Below are 26,621 nucleotides of genomic sequence, written 5' to 3'. Positions count from 1 at the left end.
AAAATAAAAATTTAAAAAAAATAAAAATTTAAGGGAGAAGTTGACTTTTAACAAGTAAGATCACAAACAATTGTATAGCTTCAATCTCCAGTGAATGTTGTAAAAGAAAAAAAAAAAAACACAGTGATATAATGGATATAATTTGGTGGTCTCTGTTTCAAGAAGTTAGGGATGACCTTACAGAAGAATCATAGTTTATATCGCTATCAGAAAGGTAAAGAGGGGATCCCTGGGTGGAGCAGCGGTTTGGCGCCTGTCTTTGGCCCAGGGCGCGATCCTGGAGACCCGGGATCGAATCGCACGTCGGGCTCCCGGTGCATGGAGCCTGCTTCTCCCTCTGCCTGTGTCTCTGCCTCTCTCTCTCTCTCTCTCTCTCTCTCTGTGACTATCATAAATAAATAAAAATTAAAAAAAAAAAAGAAAGGTAAAGAGTTACTCATATGAAGAGGAGGAACATGTACTATTCAGATGCAAATGAGAAATAGCTGCACACTTTCAAAAACAGGAAGAATTCTAGTATGCTGGAGTGTCATGAAGACAAAGGAGGTATACTCACAGCTTTGAAGGACGTGGTAAAGATTTTGGATATTCTTCTAAGTCCATGGGAAATTATTGAAGATTTTTAAGCAGGGGAGTGATGTGATAAGATTTCTACTGTATTAAATAAAAAAGTCTTCCTGCCTGCTACATGAAAAATGGAATAGGATATAGCAGTAGTGAAAGTTGGCAAACAAATCAGGAGGCTCTTTTAGTACTTCAAAGTAGAACATGGAGGTGATAAAAGTCAACAGTGAACTTTGTAATAGTAGTGATAGGACTGCCTGATGGCTGTAAGGGGAGATGGAGGGATCAAGGTTGTCACAGGTTTCTCTTTTAAGCCACTGATGGTGCTTTCTTGGAGATATCCAATCTCTGATCTTCTTTAGAGAATGATTAAGAGTTTGATGTGGACATATTTTGCTTGTGAATGAAACCTGGGGTGAAATCTAGAGGAAACTCACATCAGTAATTTGATGTATGAGAGAAATTTCAGAAAGGAAGCCTGAATCATATGTATGTTAGTACCATAGCGTATAGATGTGAGTCCCTACGATACCTGAAGGAAATGAGATCGTCTGGGGTGAAATGTAGGGTAGATGATAGGATACTAACATTTAGAATCAAGCTGAAAATACTCTAGGAATTCTTTAACTCTCTCTACCTTTTAGTATCTAATTCATGAATATGAACAAAGGATCATTCAATTTACAAGAGTTGAGAAAAGATTATATGAATCTCTTTCCAATGAATATCGTAAGGCAAAAAGAGTTAACTTTCCAAGTGAAATTTGATAGAATTTACCTATAAAAGCATCTGGGGCTAGAGATTTATTTCTTGAAAAAATATTTCACTGTTACATCAACTGATTTAAAGCTCATTGGTCTATCCACTTCCTTTAGTTCTTTTGCACTGAATTTGGATGTTTATTTCTAAGGCATTATCCATTTCAGGCAGTTGTTTACATATATTGGTATATAGTTGTTTGTGTTATGTTTCTACTGTTTTGTGTAGTATCTATTGCTTCTTTATCTTTATTGATTCTTCTATTAGTTGTAATAGAGTCTTTATAAATTTCCTGGGCTTTTCCATATGAAGACATATTATCTGACATTACTGACATTTGTTTTTCTCTTTCTTAATCTTATATATTTTATTTTGTTAATTTTAAGATATTTTTATGGTACTGGCTCAGACCTTCTGGAATAGAGGCAGAAACAGTAGATGTGGTAACTCATATCTGAATTTAAAAGATAGATTTCAAATTGTCACCTCTGAGTACAATCTTTGCAGTTAGCTTTGGCAAATACCCTTTATCATCTTAAGGAACTACCTTTTTATTTCAACTGGTAAGGTGGGTACTTATTTCTACATCTCTGGAAATAATTGCATGGCACTTATTCCCACTAGGGAAATCTCCAGGGAACCACAAAAATAGGGTCTTTTGGTTGGAATTGCTCATGTGTTGTTTGATACATTTTGATTCTTATTACTTTTAGGTAATACATTTTTTTTCCTCTTAATGTTTATATTATTTTCTTTTTGTTATGTGATTTTTTCTATTATATATTTATGTGTGGATTTATTCTAGTTATGAACTTTGATGCTTAATGATCCCTCTCTCTCTGCCACTCAACTTTCTTCACTCCTGAAGCAGCAATAATATTAACACCTGAGTTAGAGGGACTCCTATGCTGGGCCACACACTTTAAAAGTCGCCACTATAGATATATCTCCTGGGGCATTTAACATGGAATGTGGCTTCTAGTAAAAAGTTTATATTGAATATCTGAGAAAGTACCAGTGACTATCTTGGGAAGCTTAATTGCTTTACTACAGAAACTCCTATGTAAAATTTGCTTCTTCTTCTTTTTTTTTTTTTTTTTTTTTTTTAGGATTTTATTTATTTATTCATGAGAGACACAGAGAGAGGCAGAGACACAGGCAGAGGGAGAAGCAGGCTCCATGCAGGGAGCCCGATATGGGACTTGATCCCAGGACTCCAGGATCACGCCCTGAGCTAAAGGCAGATACTCAACCGTTTAGCCACCCAGGCGTCCCTAAAATTTACTTCTTAACAAAACCTTCCCCTATATGTTTAGCCTTTTTGTTTTCTGGGATCCCAAAGACATCTGAATGCAATTAACCTATAAGAACAGTAAACTGTACAAGACTATCTTTTCTTGAATGACTAGTTTAGCATTTTTAAGGTGTCTGGTATGGCCGGAAAATGTTCTAGGAACATTTTCTCAATTATTATCAGCTATAATTTCTGTAAATATCAGTCAGTAGTGAATTATAGTAGTTTTAGGTTTGTGGTTTCTGTTTCCATTTTCAGTTTTTCTTCTTCTCCTTATCTATTTTGCATTCTCTCTTTCAAGGATTTTTCACTTTGGGTCCACTATAACTTCTTTGTTATTTTTTTCTTCTCTAGCATGATTATAGATTGATTTAAGATTTTAAATGCTCTTTATACAACTTAGGTGAATTGGAGCAGAAGGAGAATCTATAGCATGTGCATAATTCTCCTGACATCTTTTAACCCTAGGACTTCCTCAAAATGCCTGATTTCCCGTGCAGATAATGATGCATTAGGTCTGGAGTGGGGTTCAGATATCTGCCTTTTGTTAAACTTTCTAAGGTATTTTTGTGAAAAAGCATATTTGGGCAACATGACTGTAATAAACAAAAGTCCAGTTCAAATCAGGAAACTTGGGTTTCAGTTCTAGTTCAGTCACTTAAAGCAAGCCACTTATCATCTTTGACTTTTTCTGTAGAAGGTGATGCCTACCACTACTCATTGTCATTGTGACAAATAAAATTGATAATGCCCGTGAAGCAAATATAATGTTCCTGACTGTTAATGTCCTATGAGTTCCTTCTTTTTCCTGAGTTACCCAGATAAAGAGAAAGAATCCATTCAGGGAAGCACATAGAAATAGTGCTGGTATGGGAACACTTGATCACAGGTCTTTTATAATGTTTCCCTTCCATTGTCACCTAGAAAACATAATTATATGTGGTTATGTTAATTTTCCCTGGTTTTATCTAGTATTTTCTGGCTCATATACTGCATTCACTTGGATTTTCTGTAATTCTGATACGTGATGAGGACTCCATTGCTGTGCTGTGAACCACATCTGTCATGCAGCCTAATACCACACCCATCATGTTTAGACTTGCAGAGGGGAAGGCAGGTTCAAAAGCCTTGGAAATGGAAAACACCAAAACCCAAGAGAGACTGAAGTACACAGGCTCCAACTGTAAATTAACTTTATTTTTAAAATTTAATTTAATTTTATATCTTTATTTTATTTTAATAGTAAGCCAGAGGGAAAATTAAGGTTTCACTTTAAAAATAAGATTTTGAAAAGGTTCTGATTTTTACTTCTCACAGGTTTTTTTTTTTAATAATCCATGCTACTTACCACTATTCTTTTTTTCTAATCTCTCCAATGCTTATTATAAATCTTAAATTTTCATAAATAAGTTTTTTAAGTTTATCATGCATAGGTATTCTGGTCACTATAGGAATTGAATATTTGGGGCAGCCCCAGTGGCCCAACAGTTTAGCTCTGCCTTCAGCCCAGGACCTGATCCTGGAGACCCGGAATCGAGTCCTGCGTCGGGCTCCCTGCATGGAGCCTGCTTCTCCCTCTGCCTGTGTCTCTGCCTCTCTCTGTGTCTCTCATGAATAAATAAATAAAATCTTAAAAAAATATATATATATAATTGTGCCTACCTCAGCAATCTGAATATACAGGAATGACATCCATAAATTATACTGTAGCTTTATTCCTCTGGCATTTAGGCTCAGTAACTATGTTAACCATCACTTAACTCTATATTCATATAATTAAATATCAATTCTAAATTGATTAACTTGGAACTTTTGTAGATCACAAGTGAGTAATTCTATTTTAGTCTGTCTTTTGCGAAACAAACCTTTTAATTCACTTTAAAAATCACTAAACCTGTTAATGATATTCATTTGCAATATCTCACAAATATGCACTTGTAGAGATAATGTATTTTCTGGTGTTTTCTTTTTAATTTTAATTAATAGCTAAGCATATAATCAAGTACTGAGTATAAGGCCTCTGTAATAGTTGCTATGAAAAATTCAAGTTTGAAAAAAGGATTACTTAGAGTACTCTAATTAAAAGCTAATGAAGATTAAAACATTCTTAATTCCAATTTTCAATCTATTTGAAGGTCATCCTCCCTCAGAGTGAAGTTGAATAAATAGTAAAATCAAGCTGCCATTTTTAACAGTGGAGTCATTAAGTAGCAGAGCAAAACAAAACAACAGACAAAATTTTAAAGACACTGAAGTAGCTTCTACTCTCTGAAAAGTGAAAAAAATTAGACTGAATTTCTATGTTGGAGGTATGATAAACATATTTTTTATTTTTATGAGTAATTACATTGTACACAAACTTTTTTTCCAAAGCATAAGTCAGTCCAAGCTATGGACATAATTATGTTAACCATGCTCATACATGAATTTAAAATGTAACTCCAGGAGGGTGTTTTCTGGAGTTAAAATTTCAAATTAATTTATATTATGTGAAAAAATAAATTATATACAGGTCGAAAAATTTTCAAAGTAGTTTCTCTACCAATATTTATACATTCTTATGTACTAAAAATGCATTGATGTATTTAATAAATTCAAAAATATGAGTGCTTACTCTGTGAAGAGATATGTTTTTGCTTACATTGTAAATTAAAGACTGTAAATTAATGTATTCTCCTATCCATTTATGTAATACCAGTTAGAACCCATGCATCATTCTATGTAGAGGCCACTTGGCTTGAGCAATAGAAACCTGAGAAGGCAGGCGATCTCCTAGTGATCACCCAGCTGACACAACTGACCCACCTAGAAATACCCATAGGCTCTAACTGACCCATTACAACCAGGCACCGTTCCTAAAGTTACCAGAAAAAGAAAAATTCCCTATCTCCCCATAATCTCTCACTCTGCCTTGTAACCCAGGGCTCCTCACCACCGCCTTGTCACAGTGTCTCCTTTTCTGTCCTGCCCACAGCCCCCTGATGGTATATATATTCAATGAAGTTCCAACTCCTGTTCTGCCTTGGGTGAATTCTATCACTGCCCCTGCACTGACCCCCACTGCTGGGGTGCTCCCACACTCTATAAATAAAAATCAGTTGGGACAAAAATCAGTTCGGCATAGCAAAGTGAAAAGATTCAAATTAAAATATACTGCAATGCAGTGAATGCTGTGGAAATTTTGCCTTCGTAGACATGATTTAAAATCTCTTTGGGGCACAATAGAGCTATTGGCTAATGTCAGCCAGACAAGTTCCCATCATACCCATATCAAATGGCCATTTCTCCTTTAGACTTTCTGTGTGTATGAGTATGTAGCCCTGTCCTCAGAGAATCTACTGTAAAATAAGTTTCTACTTTTCTCTCAGATCTTTGTGTTCCGTTGTATTGGTTAAAGGGACACATGAAGAAAGGGAACTTCATCCAGTCATTTTCTTTACCCATCGCTGTCTCTTATTTCCAGAAAGTCTCTATAAATTTCATTACTCTTCAACCAGTTGTGGGCTTCCTGTTCTTGAAGGAAGATCTCACTTCTTTCTTTACTCAGAAAATAGCCATCAGAGATGTAATCATAATTTTGTTTCTTCTTTTTAAAACAAGAAAAATAACAACAATCATATCCCTTCCTGTTCCCAACCAGGGTTCAGGGTTATGTCTTTCCAATCTACTTTGATGACTTCCTCTTCCCTTCGTCAGTCTGAGGGATCTGGCTTTGTCAGTTCTAGCTGAATTAACTTCATTTTCATCCTCCTGACTGTCCCTATGCTGCTTCTACGCGGACCTCAGTTCTTGAGTTTGGCCAAGAAAGAAGTCAGAGCCAAACTCTCAAGTAAGCACAATTTTAATAGCAGTTAAAGAGAAAGTACACTCTGAAGATGAGAGAATGGGCAGGCCCAGAGGTGGCACTTGCACTGGGGTTAAAGGTGTCTTTTCTTTCTTCTTTCTTACTTTTTTTTTTAATAATAAATTTATTTTTTATTGGTGTTCAATTTGCCAACATACAGAATAACACCCAGTGCTCATCCCATCAAGTGCCTCCCTCAGTGCCCGCCACCCACTCACCCCCACCCCCCGCCCTCCTCCTCTTCCACCACCCCTGGTTCATTTCCCAGAGTTAGGAGTCTTCATGTTCTGTCTCCCTTTCTGATATTTCTTACCCATTTATTCTCCCTTCCCCTCTATTCCCTTTCACTATTATTTATATTCCCCAAATGAATGAGACCATATAATGTTTGTCCTTCTCCGATTGACTCATTTCACTCAGCATAATACCCTCCAGTTCCATCCACGTCGAAGCAAATGGTGGGTATTTGTCATTTCTAATAGCTGAGGAATATTCCATTGTATACATAAACCACATCTTCTTTATCCATTCATCTTTCGATGGACACCGAGGCTCCTTCCACAGTTTGGCTATTGTGGACATTGCTGCTAGAAACATCGGGGTGCAGGTGTCCCGGCGTTTCATTGCATCTGTATCTTTGGGGTAAATCCCCAGCAGTGCAATTGCTGGGTCGTAGGGCAGGTCTATTTTTAACTGTTTGAGGAACCTCCACACAGTTTTCCAGAGTGGCTGCACCAGTTCACATTCCCACCAACAGTGTAAGAGGGTTCCCTTTTCTCCGCATCCTCTCCAACATTTGCGGTTTCCTGCCTTGTTAATTTTCCCCATTCTGACTGGTGTGAGGTGGGATCTCATTGTGGTTTTGATTTGTATTTCCCTGATGGCAAGTGATGCAGAGCATTTTCTCATGTGCATGTTGGCCATGTCTATGTCTTCCTCTGTGAGATTTCTCTTCATGTCTTTTGCCCATTTCATGATTGGATTGTTTGTTTCTTTGCTGTTGAGTTTAATAAGTTCTTTATAGATCTTGGAAACTAGCCCTTTATCTGATATGTCATTTGCAAATATCTTCTCCCATTCTGTAGGTTGTCTTTGAGTTTTGTTGACTGTATCCTTTGCTGTGCAAAAGCTTCTTATCTTGATGAAGTCCCATCTTTCTTTTTTTTAAAGATTTTATTTATTTATTCATGAGAGACACAGAGAGAGAGGCAGAAACACAGGCAGAGGGAGAAGTAGGCTCCATGCAGGGAGCTTGATGTGAGACTTGATCCTGGAACTCCAGGATCACGCCCTGGGCTGAGGCAGGTGCTCAACTGCTGAGCCACCCAGGAGTCCCTGTCTTTTCTTTTCATGTTTGCATAGGTTATGGGTCATAGCCATCATCTTAGAGACTCCTGCTACCAGTGTAGAGGGTCAGGGAGGGTCTAACTTGCAATGTAAATGTATTATAATGAAGATAAAAGTTACTGTAGGGCAGAGGTTATAGGGAATATCGCATTGCTGTCCCCTCACCTCCCTCTGTCTTTTGCTGCTGTTTGGAACTTGGTTTCTGCCCTTTTTCATCAGTTGGAAAGCATTTGTTCTGTGCTCATATCTAGCTAACTGCCTACTGTATCATAACTGCTACCTAAATCTATAAATATTTTCAAGCTCCTTTATTTAAATACAAACAAACAAACAAACAAACAAAAAACCTTCCTTTTATCCTCCAGTTACTGGGCAGCCCGGGTGGTGCAGCGGTTTAGCCCCTGCCTTCAGCCCAGGGTGTGGCCGGGGAGACCCCAGATGGAGTCCCACGTTGGGCTCCCTGCATGGAGCCTGCTTCTCCCTCCGCCTGTGCCTCTGCCTCTCTCTCTCTCTCCTCTCTGTGTATTCTCATGAATAAATAATAAAATCTTTAAAAATAAATAAATAAATATCCTCCAGTTACTAATTAGCCTCCCTTCACTTCATCTCAGGAAAATTTCTTAGGTGGGATGCTATGTTGTATTTTCTGATACCAACTAATTCTCAGACCTCAGCTATCAACAACTCCATCTGACACTAACAATCTGGAGTTACCATAGACCCCTCTGTTTGGGGCTCAATCTCATAAGACTCTCCAGTTTTATTTTTTAAAGATTTTATTCATTAAAGAGAGAGAGAGAGAGAGAGGCAGAGACACAAGCAGATGGAGAAGCAGGCTCCATGCAGGGAGCCCGATGACTGGGATCCTCGATGACCTGGGATCCCCAAGACTGCCCAGTTTTAAACATCAGTCACAATCCTTAGGCTACTCATACTTCTGAGTAATAACTTGGGGGTTCCCAAAAACCTTTCCTCAGGTTTGATAATTCACGAGCATGGCTCAGAGAGTACAGAAGTACAGAGAATATAGCAGAGTACACTTTGCTGACATTTACTGGTTTATTATAGAGGATACAAATGAACAGCCAGATGAAGCCAGATGATACAATAGGGGTAAGGCCCGGAAGGGTCTTGAGTACAAGAATTTCTGTCCCTGTGAAGTTAGGAAATACCACCATCCTAGAAGTTTTCCAGACATCTTATTTAAGAGTTTTTATAACCTAAACTCTAGCCCCTCTCCTCTCCCTTGAGGTTAGAGTAGAGGCTGAGAGTTAACATCCTCCAATCTCAGTGTGTTTGGGGTTTCTGGTGACCAGCCCCACCCTGGGACTATCTAGAGACCCCATCCTGAGTCAGTTCATTAGCAAAAGCTCAAGTGTGATCAGTAGGGACTCCATAAGAATAACAAAAGATACTCTGTATCAGTCAGGAAATTCCAAGGGTTTTTGGAGCTCTACAAGCATAAAGATCAAATGTTTCTTATTATAATACAGATAAATTCTTTGCATGTCCCCCCCAAACTCTTCCTCTTGATTTCTTATTACAGTGGTGTTTCTGCCCCCACCATTTCACTGACACTAGTTAATAGATTTCTTATTCAACAAATTCAATAGATATTTCTAAATTCTAGTTTGATGTTATGGATCATTTTCTTCTCACTTGGTTTCCATGTTTGTTTTGTTTTGTTTTGTTTCCCATAACTTCATGGTCTTTCTTTTCCCTCCTTTTATATCTCTGTCTCTCTCTTCTCACTTGCCTTTCTGGATTTTTTTCCCACCCAGTCTTCCCCTTCTTATCTGAGGTCAGTGGTTCTCAAGTGCCATTTTGGCATGACTGTATATCCTAGTTAGTTCTGAATTGTTTATTATTAATAGATTATTACTTTTAATTATGTTACTTGTGCTTCCTAACATCACTTTTTATACAAAATATTTCAAGCATACAGAAAAGCACACAGAATAATCTGACAAATTCCTTGACCCTCTACTCAAATCCAATATCTATTTTTATCATTCTAAGTATTTGCTTCATACAGTAACATCACATTGAAACAGTGCTTGTAAGCTCTCATCAGTTTCTTTCTTGTCCTACCAAAATAAAAATGCTAATCCAAAGTATATAATTCTTGCTCATGTTATATTTTTTACTACCTATCCATAAATGATATATATTATTTTGCTTACTTTAAAATTTTAAATAAACAATATCCTTCTGCAACTTACATTTATACTTGACAGTGTTTTAATAAGTTTTAACCATACTGAAACATGAAATAAAGCTACAGCTTTTAGCTGCTGTATTATAAGCATTTCATGATAAGAATATACATTTTTTAATCCATTTTCTTATTGAAAGTCACTTCAGTCATTTAAGATTTTTGATTATTGTCAAATTTTGCAACTAACATCCTAGGTAGGTCTCCTTGTGAAAGCCATTATACATTGATTGAGATTTACTGGTCATAGTATGTCCATACCTTCAAGTTTATTGGATATTACCAAAATGTTTTCCATAGTGGTCACATGCATTATACTACCTCCTAGCATCCACAATAGCCCCTTTCCTCCACCTACACTGACATTGGATTTTGGCAATGTAGGTAATGGGTAAGAGCAGGTGTCTTCAAATTCCAATCTTGGCTTTGACACTTATTAATAATGGGATATTGACAACAATTTAACCTTTCTGTTCTTGTTTTCTTCATCTTAAAATGGGAATGGTATAATACATATCTCATAAAGCTACGGTGGTGATCTAATAAACGTAAAATGGTTAGAATGGTGCATGGAAAATAGCTGATTAAGGATTAACCATTTTACTGTTGTTATTGTTGTCAGGCAATTTAATAAAGAGATTAAATGTTCAAGATTGTATTCTAAAGAGGTTTGAATTCCAGCTCCAACACTTAATCATTTTAACTTAACTGAGCTTCAATTTTCTTGTCTGTAAAAGGGGATTATAACAATCTCTAAGTCACAGAGTTTTGTGATGACCTAATGAATTAATCCATGAATAAGCATGAAGCATTACTTGATGCCTAGTGAGCACTCGATGATCACAACTGGTATAATTATTGTCATTCTTTAATTGCTGGAATGGTAGGTGTGAGAAGGTGTCTTATTTTAATTTGCAATCTCTGCAAATTAAAGTTGAGCATCTTCGCATGCAAATATTGACAGCTTAGGTTTCCTTTTTATGAACTACCCATTGTAGGGTAAGTCATCCACTTGATCTAAGAACTTGCTAGTGTTCTTCCAGATATATCTGATTTGATAGTACTCAGATCACAAAGAAGGATGGATGCAGGAAAATGCAGCTCATGGTTAAAGATTTTGTTCATATCTAAATGTTTTGACTCAGTGCTTTCCTACTTATGACATCTGTCAATGGAGGATTATGTAGTTATTCACGGTCTTTGCACATGTTCCTGTGGGATTGTCAGTCTACTTGTTTTTAGGAATTATGTATATATTTTGGACAACAGTTATTTGTTATGTGCATCTTTTTGCAATATGAGGTTTGTCTTTATCTTGTCCTCTATGTTAGAAAAATTTTCAACCTTAATATAGTCAAACCAATTGGTGATTTTGCTGATAGCTTATAATTTTTGCATCTTGATTTGGATTTCCTTCACTATGTCAATGGTATAAAGATGGTCTATGGGTTGTTTTACATAATTTCAAATCTTATGTTTTACATTTATGCTATCATTCTATCACATTTTAAAAATCAAATGACACAGCACCCAGCACATGTAAGTCCTCTGCAACTATAAGCTATAAGTATAAACTGTGATATCAGATGCTGTCAGGGTCCCACACACAGGCCCCAACCTTTCAGAGTGCTCCAGTCAACTGCTAACTGCTAGTATCTACATCTCCATGCCTACAGGCAAATTTTATTGGATTTGTAGAGTGCCAGTGCACAGTGTGTGGCAGGCCAAAAAAACCAGGGAACTAATATCCTCTGGCAGAAGCCCTCTACAATGTGATTCTGTGGAACATATTTCAGACTCCTCAAGCTTCTAGTTATTGTACTGCCAACCCATGCAAGACTGCCCAAAGCTTGCTGGCTCTCCTGCCTCAAGAGTGTGGCCTTTTGCCTAGGCCTTTGGTGTAGATTTCCAGTTTCTTGTCCAGCAGCTGAATAACCAAATTTTCTGAGTTCATTAGAAGCTACAGAGTATTACTCACCTTTCTTGCTTCTCCTCTACAGTTCTTTCCTCTCAAGGCATGCTCTATTCAACAGCTATGCCATGCCTGCACCCACGTGATGTTAAATTTTATGGCGCCTTTCTGGTTATCCACAGCCATTACATTTGTTTTTAAGATTTTATTTATTTATTCATGAAAGACACAGAGAGAGAGAAAGAGAGAGAGAGAGGCAGAGACACAGGGAGAGAGAGAAGCAGGCTCCATGGTGGGAGCCGGACTTAGGACTTGATCCCGAGTTTCTAGGATCACACCCTGGGCTGAAAGCAGACACCCAACCGCTGAGCTACCCAGGGATCCCATAGCTGTTACCTTGTCTACAGTATTCAACATTACCATAGTCAGAAGCAGAGCTCTCAGGTTTTGTTTGTATTCTATTAATTGAATAAAACAATAATGGGTCGTAGAAGGCAACCCGGGTGGCTCAGCGGTTGAGCACCTGTCTTCAGCCCAGGGCGTGACCCTGGAGTCCCCGATCAAGTCCCCATGTCAGGCTCCCTGCATGGAGCCTGCTTCTCCCTCTGCCTGTGTCTCTGCCTCTCTCTCTCTCTGTGTCTCTCATGAATAAATAAATAAATAATCTTAAAAAATAATAATGGGCTGTAGACTGTCAGTTCTTAGTTATTTGCTGAAACTTGGTAAAATTATACTTTTTGAAAATAATTATTATATGTTTATTTAATAATAAAAAGATTCTCTTCTTATTTTTGCATTCTGTAGCTTAAATATCTACTTGATCGATCTATTTCTAGGAGTGGTCAACTTTCTTACTATGTGACTTTTTAAATTTTACCTATGAATTCAGCCATTTGGGCTTCATTCATATTGTAAGATAATTTGAACCGTGCAGGTTCAGGATTGTTATTTTCTTATTTTTATAACCAATGAGTAAATCTATATTTAGACTTATTAAAAAATAGTAATTTTTTTGCCCTAAAATCTGTTTTTCTTATATTGATATAGTTCTAAGTTCTGGTATTTTATACTCTTTGGGTTATATATTTTATTGTCTTTACATTTGATCTTTCTTTAGTTAAGTTTTTAGTGACTCTTTAAGACATAGTGACACATCTCCACATATATTAATTTCTCACTGAAGCCTGAAAGTCATTTTCTCATAACTGGCAGTTTGGTTTATTTATTGTTATTTCTAATAAATTTGGAATTATTTGTAACATCTTATTGTGTGCTTTTCTTTCCATTTTTCTCTTTCACTTGAATTTATTTAAACTATTTTGTTTTATATTATTTATAATGTTTTTTGCCCCCCTTCTCCTATCTGCTGGTATGACTCAGTCAGTCTCTTCTCTTCTCTTGCCTCTCTTGCTTTGGAATTGTATTCAGTTTGATTCATATAGTAATTTCCCTGAAGTTGTGACATGTTTCTTTGGCTTAAAATAGTTTAAATTACTACTAATTTTATTATGCTTCTCCACTTAATGGATTTTTTGTTGTTGTTGTTGTTGAAAGATTTTATTTATTTATTCATGAGAGGCACACAGAGAGAGGCAGAGACACAGGCAGAGGGAGAAGCAGGCTCCTTGCGGGGGAACCCTATGCAGGATTAGATCCTAGGACCCTGGGATCACACCTGAGCCAGAGGCAGATGCTCAACTACTGAGGCACCCACACATCCCTAAATTTGGATTTAAGAATGCTTTAACATTGCTACTTCACCTCAATCCTCCTTTCTTGTTCTAATTTCTGTATTGTTTGCATTTGATTTTAAAGTATTTCTTTGCTTTTAGCACTGGAAGTTTTTGTTTTTTGTTTTTTATATTTCCTTTATTTTTTATTATTTTTTTTTAAAGATTTTATTTATTTATTCATGATAGTCACACAGAGAGAGACAGAGAGGCAGAGACACAGGCAGAGGGAGAAGCAGGCTCCATGCACCGGGAGCCCGACGTGGGATTCGATCCCGGGTCTCCAGGATCACGCCCCGGGCCAAAGGCAGGCGCCAAACCGCTGCGCCACCCAGGGATCCCTATATTTCCTTTAAACCTCTATAAATGTGTTGGTAGTCATTGGTATTGATAAAGTATATGGACTATATAAATTATGTACATATGTATATAGACAGATATTCAGAGGCTCTATTTTATCAATGTATTTGAAGTGGGACATGAGGTCCTATAGCCCTCATTGTAGTCTCCCGTATTGCAAAAATATTTATTAGCCTAAGAAGCAAATTAGAGAGAATTTAAGGGTGCCACTTCAATGTCATTCTCACTCATTTGAATTCCTAAACACTATTTGAGAAATGTAGTCAGCAGGATAGCTTGACTCAATAGCTAGGAATTGCTAATAATCTGAAACTGATTTAGTTATGCCATAATCTACAGGGATTGACACTACTCTGTGCTCATTATTAATTGTGCTAGTATTACATATCTCCATACACAATTAGAACATTTCAGAAAAATCCAGACATAAGTTCCATGTACAAATGTTCTTTCTCATGTGTATGAGTGTGGAAAATATTTGAGAACTGTTTTGTTTGTTTGTTTGTTTGTTTGTTTCAGACCTTGCTTTAAACTGATTTTATCCTTGGGCCACTCATCTTCTCCTCCCACACTCTAGTAACCACCCTAGTATGTGTGATTCATTCTCATAGTTATAATCACATTTCATGTGTTACCCATCTAGCTGATTTTCAAACTGACAGATATTTCCATCTGAATAGGCCACAGGTACCCACAACTAATTAAGACCCAGGTTGAGTAGTTCATCTCTGCATGAAATCCTTTGTCCCTTCATAGTTTTCCCATCTTGTCACTTACCCAGTCATTATTTTTAAATACTGTGTTTGAATCCATGAGATATAACACTATCAATGTAAAATTATATCGACATACTTTAATACTTGCCTATAACCAAACGATATTTAGGGCAGATTTAGTTCTTTTGAAATCCTTTTATATTTGCAGGACAGGAAAGGCATGTTTTTTCCTCACCTAGCTCTTACCATATAATATTGACTGATTTTCTATCCATTTTTAAAATTTTAATTTCACTATAGTTAACATAGTTTTATATCAGTTTCAAGTGTACAATATAGTGATTCAGCAACTCCATACAGCACTTAGTCCATCCATTTTTTTAAACAGTAGAATATTGAATTCAAGGATTTTGTCATTTTTAACCAGGAATTTATGAATAAGAACACAAGGAAATATATTAAAAGCATGCAAAAGCACACATGAATCACTTAACCATAATTTTAGATATATGAACTAAAATTCAGTAATTATTTAAAATATCACTTGTTGGGATCTGTTTTAGGAATGTATTTAATTTCCTAATTAGGGGCCCCAGATGTTGATCAATGCCATAGTTTAAACTAAATAAAGACAAATTACATTTCTTGAACATATTTTTGAATATTCTAATGGATTTTCATATTATCCTTGGATATGAGAGGGACTGAAGTGCAAAATACTTATTAGAAAAGTATTCTTTCAGAGACTCTCACTTGTAGTCTCAGCAAACAGATTTGCGTACAACAAATACATTTTCAATTATAATGTAAATATGCACTTGGGTGCAGTAGGAATACAGATATACTGCATTTATTATAATAACTGCTCTGTATTTAGTGTTTTGTACAATATGAGCTTTTAAAAGGAGTAGTATTTTTCTCTCTGTTCTCTGAAGGAAAAATTTACAGAATGATGCCGAACAGAGCAATACAAAAGGAAATGGAAAAAATATGTATTTTAACTAATTATTCCCCATTGTTTGGATTAAATCAAAGTACTAGAGAGAAGCTATTGTTTTTATAAAGTTCCATAAAAGTACTTTTTCCTTTCCTTGATTTTTCTTACCTCTTTTATCTCATGTTTCCTCTCTATTCATACACCCCTAAGAATCTGTCCACACTCACATTCTTAACAAAGCCAATATTTATCTAAAAATATATATCTGCTTTTGAGCCTAAAGTAATGTTTCAAATTCACTCAATATTTATTTTAAAAATACATATCGAACAACTAATATGTACTTAAGATGGAAACATGGAAACAAAGATGACAGAGTCCTGTCATTCAAGGAGCTCAAAGCTTGATCAAAGGGACACACATGTTAAGAAAAAAAAAATAATGAGTAAGATATGCCTTAATAAGAATGTGAGGCCATTACAGATTGGTCAGGAGACCCTTCACATAAGCACTGAGCTATATCAAATACATTTATGGAACACATTACAGCTTTAATAGGCCATTGGTGAAATTCTTTTAAGGACATAAACTAAAAAAAATTAGCTGTTTATGTGCTTAAAGTATTATTTTTCATTTCATCATTTAAAATATTAGACTGATTTTAAAAAACAAAATTAAGTGTGTTTATTATTATGTGGTAATTGCAAATAAAAGAGGCTGAGCCAATTATCAGAACGCAGGCAGTTGGTAACAGCCTCTTGAAAATGCACGTTAACCTCTGATGATGCACAGGAAAGCATATTTCAGAGTGGGACTGGATTCAGGCAGCAAAGAAAACATAGGACTGCTTCTAGGACAACTGGGCATGTGAGGCAAGAAACAGAAAGCCATCGCACAGTGGGCATGTGGGCTGCCTCCATTCACTTAAAACTTAAAGAAAAGGGAGATAATTACACTAATTCTAGGCTCCAACTAGGCATTCAGGAGAGATTGCTACGTTTATTTTTTTTTAAAGACTTTATTAATTTACTTGAGACAGAGCATGTGCACAAATGGGGGTGGAGGGAAGAAGGAGGTGCAGAGGGAGAGGGAAAGGACAACTTCTGGCTCCTTATCTTGAATGTTCATATAAAATATTCTGTCTTTCAAAGTCCATTCAAATATTACTTTGAGATATTTCCTAGCTCAAAGTATGAGCTCTCCCTACATTCAGGTGTATGTGAAAATAAGCAGTTTCATCTTCATTTCCTCCATAGGAATATATGTATTTCCTATGTTAAAAGTTATCACGTGATATTTAAGGTCTGGGACAAGCCCTTCTGAAAACATTAGATTTTAGATGTATAAAGTTGGTGTGATTATAAAGTTTAGTTAAAATCATGAAAGACTGTTAGTAGAAAAAAAACAATTTGGAATAGAGAGTAACTAAAAGGAAAATACATTTGTATATATGTTTATCAATGTGTTTAAATGTGTTTAAAATGAGTGTGTTCTTTCAAAGACTGTTCTCTATGTTAGAGGATATTGCTAGCTTTAGCTACGGTGTGAAGCATGAAGGATCATAAAGAATTGACTATCGTACTCTCTAATTCTGAATCTGTGTAAATAATAACCATCCATTCATATAATTTCTATTCTTTGAAAACATTCACTTATTATTTGAGTACTGAAATTTCTTTTTTTTTTGCCTACATAATATTTAATAAGTTCTTATGCCCCCTTCTCATTTTCAGTATTGACCTTCATTTGCTCATTTAATTCTAGAATAGCAAGTGGGGGCCTTTCTCTATCATGCTCACTTTTGAGGATCATATTTTCACTATTAGAGATTTAGGCTGTGCCTTGCACAATGATTGATTATATTTAAAAATGAGAATACCAATGACCTGTTAGACATTTACAGGTCCTTCTGGCTCATAGCAGAAAACTTTTAAAAGAAGTAATGAGGGACGCCTGGGTGGCTCAGTGGTTGAGCATCTGCCTTTAGCTTAGGTCGTGATGTCCTGGGGTCAAGTCCCACTTCGGTCTCCCCGTGGGGAGCCTGCTTCTCCTTCTGCCTGTGTCTCAGCCTCTGTCTCTGTGTCTCTCATGAATAAATAAAATCTTTAAAAATAAAAAAATAAAAGAAGTAAGGATAATTATATTTTTTCCACAGTATTTGTGGAAATACTGCATTTAGCATGGCATGTCTGAGTTTCACTAAATTTTGTTTTATGGTTGTATATTTTTCCATACTTAAATGGCTCATGCTTCTTTTCTCCATCTCAATTTCCTTAGGTAATGTTTTATAACCATATCTTATATAATTAATGTACCCCCACTCACTGATCATATCACTGACACATAATACTGACCACAGAGAACTTCTTTAGTTCAGATTGACTTGGATTATGAACTAGTCTATCATTCAGATTTCATGGAGCTGAAAGTGAAAGACTCCTCACACACATAATATTTCGATCCTGTGCACCATGGATCACATCTGAAAGAATATCACACAACAATGACCTCTTTGTGGATGTAAAGGCCCATTAGCCTTACAACTATAATTACTCATTTTTATAACCAAATTGATTAGTTAACACTGTGAAGGGCACATTGCTTTCTAGAGCTAATTACCAGTAATATGATTTCTACCAGGATAATATCTCTCTCAGATATATAAACAGGACACTGCTTTTACTCTATACTAACAACAAACATTTATCATAATGCTGGTAGAGTGCATTATATATGTATACCTAGTGTTTTTATTTTCTCTGTAATCGTAATGAAGCATGCATTTACATTATTACTATTTTGCTAGTATTAATTTGTGTTTCCCCCACTCCTTTTTTTTTTTTTTTTTTTTTGGTGAGAAATTTCTGAATGTTTTGTACCCAAGGTGAGACAAGTAAAGTGATGTTTGGGGAAAGAGCGCCAGGACCTAGGATCTCTCAGATTCACGGTTGCTCTTTAACAAACATGCTTTATGGCTCTTAGTAAGTTACTTCCACTCTCTGGAACTAGGTAAAATTAAATGAAAAAAAAAATGCAGCTTGGCAAAAACAACCCAGTGACATACAGTAATTTGCATGGATGTTTTAAAGACTTAATTCACTTTCCTTCTGAAAGAGTTAAAGGATGGCAAGGAGTGTAAAGACGTCAGAGATGAATAGCACATCACATCAGAGTAAAGAATATATAGATTGTGATTAGCTTGAAGGAAAAGCCCATCATCTTATCTATACTTACTTTTGTATTTCTCACCACAGTTCTGCCCACAGTATTCTACACACTGACCACTATATCCTTTTGCTTGGTGAGTCACATTTGCAAATGATAAGTTCCTAGACAGCAAGATTGTAATAGTTTATAGGTGATGTGTATTTCTAATTATACCTAAGAATACAAACCACATTGTTTTTTGTAATTTACACAAAAAACTCATGCATAATTTCTCTTATTAGAAATAACAGAAAAGCTTTCCCTTAGAACACTTCTAAAACAATAGGAATTATAAAAGACACATAAAATGAAGATAGTAATCCTTAATATTGCTAATACATATTTCTATTGTTCAACAGAGTTAAATAGGTTATTTTTTAAATTGTGTTTGACAATGCCTTTTGTTTTTGTGAGTTTCTTTGTGATTTGAATTATTTTTAAAATATTTTATTTAAATTCAATGACAATGCGTTTTGAACAAACCTACAAACCAATAAAGAATGTTAATCTCAGGGGCACCTGGGTGGCTCAGTCAGTTGAGCATCTGCCTTTAGCTCAGGTCATAATCTTGCGGTCCTGGAATTGAGCTCCCTGCTCAGCGAGGAGTCTGCTTTGCACTCTCTCTTTCAAATAAATAATAAATTAATTTTTTAAAAATCTTTTAAAAAAACAATATTAAGCTCAGACATTAAATGGATATGATCAGACTCGCTTATAAGGGAAAAAGACTTTCTTGATGTATCTAGTATTTAGTGCTCTTTTCAGGAAGTGAGCCAAGTGATACTCCTACTAGACTTAATTTTTTCCTATTCTAAATTCCAGTAGTGATCAACTGGCTGCAGTTATTTTTTTTAAATCATAATAGTTATGTTATTTATTCCTGAAGCCACAAAAAATACTCATCCAGCTCAGTAGTGTGTGCGTCTGATATAAATAGAATATTCTTGAGTTGTAAATAATCATACTTTTGTTATACTTGAATAATCACATATGCTTCTGAATCCAAATAAATAATTCTAATAAATGAGGTTCTGGATAGGATGGTGTTAAGCAGAACATGAAGGAGAAAATTTAAAAGACCTCCTTTAACACATCATTTAGCATATCTCAACTGGATCAAAGCAAACATTTTTCCTGCAAAGAACTGACTGATGCCAGTTATATTGTTTATATTGTTGTTGCAGACATGATTTAAGTAAAGCTCTAGTATTCTTTATTCAACAAAATGCTTGACAGCTATGTACCATGCTCTGCCATAAGCACTTGTGATGCAGTATAACAAAACCCTCAAAGATTCTTCTCTTCAGGAATAATAAAGTTAAATGATATGAGAGAAAGTGCTAAATTTCTGTATTTGTTACAGCAGAAAGTATCATGTTCTAACAAGATCTTTTATTGCAAGTTTCTGACAAATAAAACCAAAATAAAGAAATGTTTTTCCCAGTTTGCAGAGATGTGCCATATGGGCTAATGGCAACCTTATCCATACTCAGTTTTTCATTGTATGAAATAATGAGCAGAATTTGATTCTTTCATGAACCAAATACTGCCCTTTGATTGCCTTGGGCTCTGGGCAACTTGAAGTTCTCTACTTTGGATTGCTTTCCTTAACATTTTTAACTCCTGTCTATTGCAAAAGGGCAGCTGACAGTGCCATCCATGCTAGCATGTCATCCAGGCAAGCATCCCTGTGGGCCCCAATAATCGATTCTTCCCCTCAGGACAGCGTTTGACCCTTTACCCTGAATCCTGAGCTAACAAGACACCTCAAGGAGCTCCGGAAATCACTTCTATGGGTCCTCCTGGGCACTGTGGCCACATTCCAGTTCTAGGATAACCTGATAGTAGATCATTCCCACTGGCTGGGTTGTTTATTTTTGTTGATGTTGTTGTTGTTATGATCAAGACATATTAGGCCATCAGCTGTCATTGATTTGAGCCCTGTTGTTATTTGAGCCCTGCACAAATAGTTTCCTAAGACGCTGCATACCATAGGGGAAACTTGTACATTCTAAGGGGTGGCCCTGTATCAATTTTCTTATAAATAGGTTCTACTAATTGCTCACCTTCTGTTCTCTTCTTTATCGTAGAGTTATTTCTCTTAACCTCCTTTATTATAGTTTATATTGAGTTCTCAGGAGGTAGAAAAAATAAATATATGTGCTTATTCTGCATGTTAAATGAAAAATTACCCCTGTATTCTAACCATAAAATTATGATTTTTGCTTGTGATTTTTGAGCAAGTTTTTGCTACCCTCAACAAAGAAAGATTGAGTGTGCCTAATTGTCAGGCTTAAAATGGAAGAAATTAGCAACTTTATTTTGTTCTTTCCTAAGTTTAGCTGTGTTCTCAGAGTTGGTTCTAACTCATTAGAATGAGACACAGATTCCAACAACTAGGTTATCGTGGGAGTCAGAGCCTGAAATAGTTAAGGCTTTATATGGAAAGAGTGAAACAGGGAGGCTGGGGGAAATACGTACAGCAGATAATATGGGGTCTCTGCCTTTTCAGAGAGTGCGCAGCAATCTAGGTGAGAAGATTTGTGGATAGTAAACAAGAAATCAGATGTTTAAGAGGAGTTACGGGGAGAAAAGGACAAAGAAACTAATGTAATCTTTGCAGTGTGTATTATCATCTCCAGGCTCCATGCGGCATATAGATGACACAACTCCAGTACAGTTTCAGGTGGTCCCTTGGACAAGGGGCAGTTTGAGGAGACTTGGTCTGTTTTCTTAATGTGAGAAAATCATGTGTGTTTTGTATATAAACAGGGTGTTTTAGAAATCATTTAATTGTTGTGGCAGCTGGTTTTCCTTTTGCAACTTGAAGAAGCAATATGAACTACTAAATGTGATGTAATGATATGGGAGAGCTTGGTTCTTGTCTCATGGAGTCGAAGAATGAATCTCACGGTCAATGGAGAGTGAGTAAAGCAATAGATGTTTATTAAGCAGAGAAGCAGAAACCTTTCAAAACTGAGAGGGGTCCCAACAGGGTTGGGACTGAGGTTATTTATGGTCTTTTACAGGAAACTGTCCAGAGAACTTGGTAAATTTCTTGTCAATATCAGGGTGGATATTCAGAACAGACATGGTGAACTTGTAACTATAATAACAACCAAGATGTTTTTATAAATATCATGAGCCCAAACAAGGTGTTCCTTTCTCTCAGGTTAATATATCCTCCATAATATTTCTCTACATCTGAGATTTCTGTGAGCCTACTCAAGTAGCCCATGGCCTTGAGAGTCTTGTGCTCTCTTGGTTTGAGCAGGGACTATTGATAACACCTTAATGACGTATTTCTGTGATTACTTAGTAGCCATTAAAGGAGGATACTCCCTAACATTTGGAGTTAGGGAGCCAGGTTTATTTTTTCTGTTTTTTTACTGTCTCATCTCTGTTTTCTTGAGATGGGGAGGAACCTGACTCTGGGACCTTTCTCTTATCTTTCCCTGCCTAGTCCTGTCTGCCCCTAACTCGTTCGTATATCACTAATACTCAACATGACAAGAACTGGAAGTTACTGAAAGCTTAGATGAAGGTGATCAGCCCATGTTAGAAACTATTAGATCAAAGGCGAGGAGCAAAACACAGTTTAGGAAAATAAAATGACTAGTGTTTAGTCAAGATAGGATGGTTTTAATGTCAAAGATTTTAAAAAGAGGAACACTGGAAAGTGATTGAAGGAGCTTAACAATAAAATTTGGGCAATAGAAACACAACGAGGACCAAGCAGGTGGTATTTCTAGAGGTACATGTTTTCAATAAGTCTCTTTTGGAGGCTTCACTGTGCCAAATACTGTGGTATTGTGAAGCCTCGCCACACAACTGTGTTGAAGACAGATATCAGATCCTCCCCTAAAGAAGTCTACTTTCTAAGGAATACATCTCTGGGCCTATGTACGTTCCAGCATAGCCAAGAAGTCCCACGTTTCACATGAGTTCCATATGGGAATGTGTGCCCTGGACTTCCACCTACTCAGGGAATAGATCCCTTTTCCTAGAAACATCGTAGCATTCTAAAGACGACAAAGGTATCAAAGGAATGAAACCCACGTGAGAGAACACTTGATCCCCATTGTTTGAGCATCCTATATCTGAGAATATATGTATTGGCTAAAAGTTCTGTGTGACCCCCAAATCACTGTGTGCAACACTTAAATGGTCATTTGCAGACAAATGCATGCACAGAGAAGGGAGAGATGGAGTATCCTCAGATTCATGTTCTCAGTTGAACAAAGTGACTCTGTCTTCTGGTTTCAGGTCTCCTACGACAATACAGGACTCCTTTTTGCAGTTCATTTAGTGCCACATTTTTTACATTTTTGTGGGTTTTGTTGGTGACTTTGCTTTGAAAATGGCCCCAAACACTGCTGAAGCGCCTTTTATTGTTTTTTAGCACAAGAAGGCTGCGATATGCTTTGCTACAAGAAAGAACAGGTATGTTAGATAAGCTCTGTTCAGGCATGACTTACAGTGCTAGTAGCTGTGAGGTCCAGGGTTAATGAATCAATATATAGTAAGTTATCTTCAAACAGAAACACACATAAAATAAAGTTATGTGTTGCTCATTTGACAGTAGGCTGGCAGGAATCTAACTGTATTTCCCCACAGGGCAATGATTCCGTATTAGCTAAATTAGTATTCCTGGTGACTTTAGAAAACATAACTACCATGAATCAATGATATATTGAGCTTTCTTATGGCTCAGATAGCTAATATGCGATTGTACAATGATTGTGTTTGGTATTAATGTATAAGCCCTATTAAATGTTGGTGCAGTTATTACCCCATCCTCCCACCAGCAAACCCCATGCACAGGGCTATCTGATCCTGTTTGAGGCCATTTCTTCTTTTATTGTGTTAATCTGACACTGTTTTTTAACACACTTTCTGATCTACTTTCCACATTGCCCCATATCCCACCCACTACGGCGGCTCCTGATATTGGAAGTAATTCACATATTGCAGACACTTTTGGATTTCTTTCAGCAGCAGCTTTGTATTCATTTATTAAAGTAGTGACTTTCTGCCTCAAGTACGCAGACTTATCAACTTGTATTTCTATTACTGTCACTATTTCTCTTCTTAATTGCCCTAGTAAAAATCCATGCAAATGCTGAAGTCAGGAATAGCAGCTTTGTATGCAAACTCACTCCATCAAGGTGCTTTGCAAAACATCTGTGAATATCCACTCTCAATTTGATGGGAGGGATTTTATAGATCATTTAAAAATTTCACAGAGGGGAAAAATAGAAAAAGATCATCCAGGTTGCAGTCTAGGACCCTGTGCCATTAGTATTGAAAACCTCCTTATTCTAAGATTATTTCTTATCTCTACCTATAAAACAGCCTGTGGAAATACTATAAAACAAAGACACAATTCTATTAAAAAAAAAAAAAAAACACCTGGAAAAGCCTATAACACAGAATAAACTATAGCTTATGTAAAACTTCAGGCGACCAAAAGAAGTTTATAAATTTTGTTTATTTTAAGCTAAGGAATCATCAGAATAGTTGAGAGACATATAGAATATTTTCTTGACTACTCAATTCAAAAACAAGTTTTTTAGCTTGTAAAGAATTTTTCTTTTTTCAAGGTAAGAAATTGAAGTCAAAGATATTCAAAAGGAAAGTAAGAAAACAGAATGCCTTTCAAATTATGAAGACTCAGACTCAGGCATATTATTACAAGTAATGGAGAATATTGGGTGTAGTTGTGGAATTACATGCCAAGACTCAAGGTCTAACTAAATTTTTGAAGAAGTGTAAGGGCTAATTTTAGAATATACAGTGTAGAGAAGCATGGAATCAACTCTTAGAAAATTTGAATCAGGTGATGCTTAAGAACTTAGATATGGAAGCCAGTGACAAAAAATCAAAATGCATTCATTTATGATACATCTTAACCAAGCTTTTTAAGCCTTCTTACTAAATTTAGTATTATAACATAGCCTTGTAAGTATACCATGTACTGATAAGATCCTAAGATCCTTAAAAATGAATTCTATGATTTTTAAAGTTTGGGGAATAGACACTTTATTGAAATATCTCAACCATACTGTGGCATACACACTAACGAACCTCATGGGCTAGAGCAGGGGTTGTCAAAGCCTGGCTACAGACCAAATTCAGCCTACAGCCTGATTTTGCACAGTCCATGAACTGAGAATGGTTTTTACATTTAAAAGAATTGTAAGAAAAATGTATAGAAAATTATGAGGTAGAGATCCTATGACACCTGCACAAACTAAAATGTTTATTATCTGCATCTGTCCTTTGACAGAAAAGGTTTGCTAACCTCTGGACCAAAGGAAACCTCTATGTTTGCAGGAATCTGTACTTAAGTCAATCCCGTTCTCTATTTGATCAACAATATGAAGAAATCTGCCGAGGTGTATTCACTAAATGAGTGGATAGTAAAACCTAGGATGGCTACTTTAAAAGGAGAGCAGACCTTAACTTCAACACACATATACTTACCAGCCCACCTCCACACCAGCTGGAGCAAAAACAAAACAAAACAAAAACCTATGGAATGGAATTTAGTGGCTATTCATATATTAATGTAATCTATTAGTAGTTTAAGTGAAAAAAGCTTGATGACTATACACTTGGATAGAACAACTTGAAATATGCTGATTGGTCTATCTATCTATCTATCTATCTATCTATCTATCTATCTATCATCTCCCAACCAGAGTCTAATCCATGTGGACAAGAATAATGCCATAATAGTAATATATATCTCACATTTTGGCTAGTAAACGACCTGGGATATTATTGGCATCAAAACTTAGTCACTAAATACATGAATAAATACATTCTAAACACATGAAGGAGTCATCTAGTACCATGCCTTATGTAACAAATACTCAAAAAATATTTACTGTCAAGGACTGATAAATGAATAGTCCAGTAAGATAACAAATTACTATTTTACTGTATTATGAAAGTGTGTGCCTTATGCAAAGCATTATTCCTGATTAGATAAAATTTACAGTTTTTTTATTCAGTTAAGGAACACTTATTATTTGAAGTCATCGATTAACTTGACTATCAGGAAAGATCTGGGAAGTATAAGGATATGAAAGCAATAGAAGCTATGTATCATATTATTTCTGCTTGAAGAGTTTTCTCTAACATTTCTTATGAACAAAGGTGCTGACAAATTTATAGTTTTTATTTGTCTGGAAAGCCCTTATTTTTCCTTCGTATTTGAAAGGAACAGAATTCTGGTTTAACCGTCTTGTTCTTTCCAGTCTTTGAACATATTGCTTCATTGTCTCGCAGCAAGCATTGTTTCTAATGAGGCATCTGCTTTAATTTCTTTTTCTATAGATAATGTGTGTTTTTACTCATGCTGACTTCAGGATTTTTTAAACTTTCTTTTGTTTTTATTAGTATGATATACTTCTGTGTATATATGTGTGTGTCCTCTATATGCCTTTCTTAGTCTTCTCAGGACGGCTTGGTTTGGTGTTTTTTTTTTCATGTGGAATAGACACTGTATTTATTTAATATTTTCATTGTGGTAGATTACTCCATTTTATAAATACTACAAGTTATTTATTTTTCTGCTGGACAGCATTTATATTGTGTCCAGTTATTGACTGATTTTACAGTTCTATGTACAGAATGCGTGTCTTCGGTGGGTATATTTATCCTCAATTCTGTTGACTATCACCAATTGGAATTGCTGGATCATAGGTATGCATATAATTAATTTTAGT

General features: G+C 36.0%; 1 long non-coding RNA gene across 1 annotated transcript in view; it reads right to left on the bottom strand.

Moving 5' to 3' along the window:
- LOC144293763 (uncharacterized) overlaps nt 1-26,621 on the bottom strand; it is an 89,560-nt gene that overhangs the window by 47,559 nt on the left and 15,380 nt on the right. Inside the window, exon 2 of the long non-coding RNA XR_013361022.1 lies at nt 18,913-19,007. This is a non-coding gene — a long non-coding RNA (uncharacterized LOC144293763). The remainder of the gene's footprint in view (nt 1-18,912; nt 19,008-26,621) is intronic.

This window comes from Canis aureus, chromosome 22 (assembly GCF_053574225.1).
Source record: "Canis aureus isolate CA01 chromosome 22, VMU_Caureus_v.1.0, whole genome shotgun sequence".
In the NCBI taxonomy this organism is placed as follows: domain Eukaryota; kingdom Metazoa; phylum Chordata; class Mammalia; order Carnivora; family Canidae; genus Canis; species Canis aureus.
The sequence above is the reverse complement of the archived record's forward strand: the minus strand, read 5'-3'. Positions and strand labels throughout refer to the sequence as shown.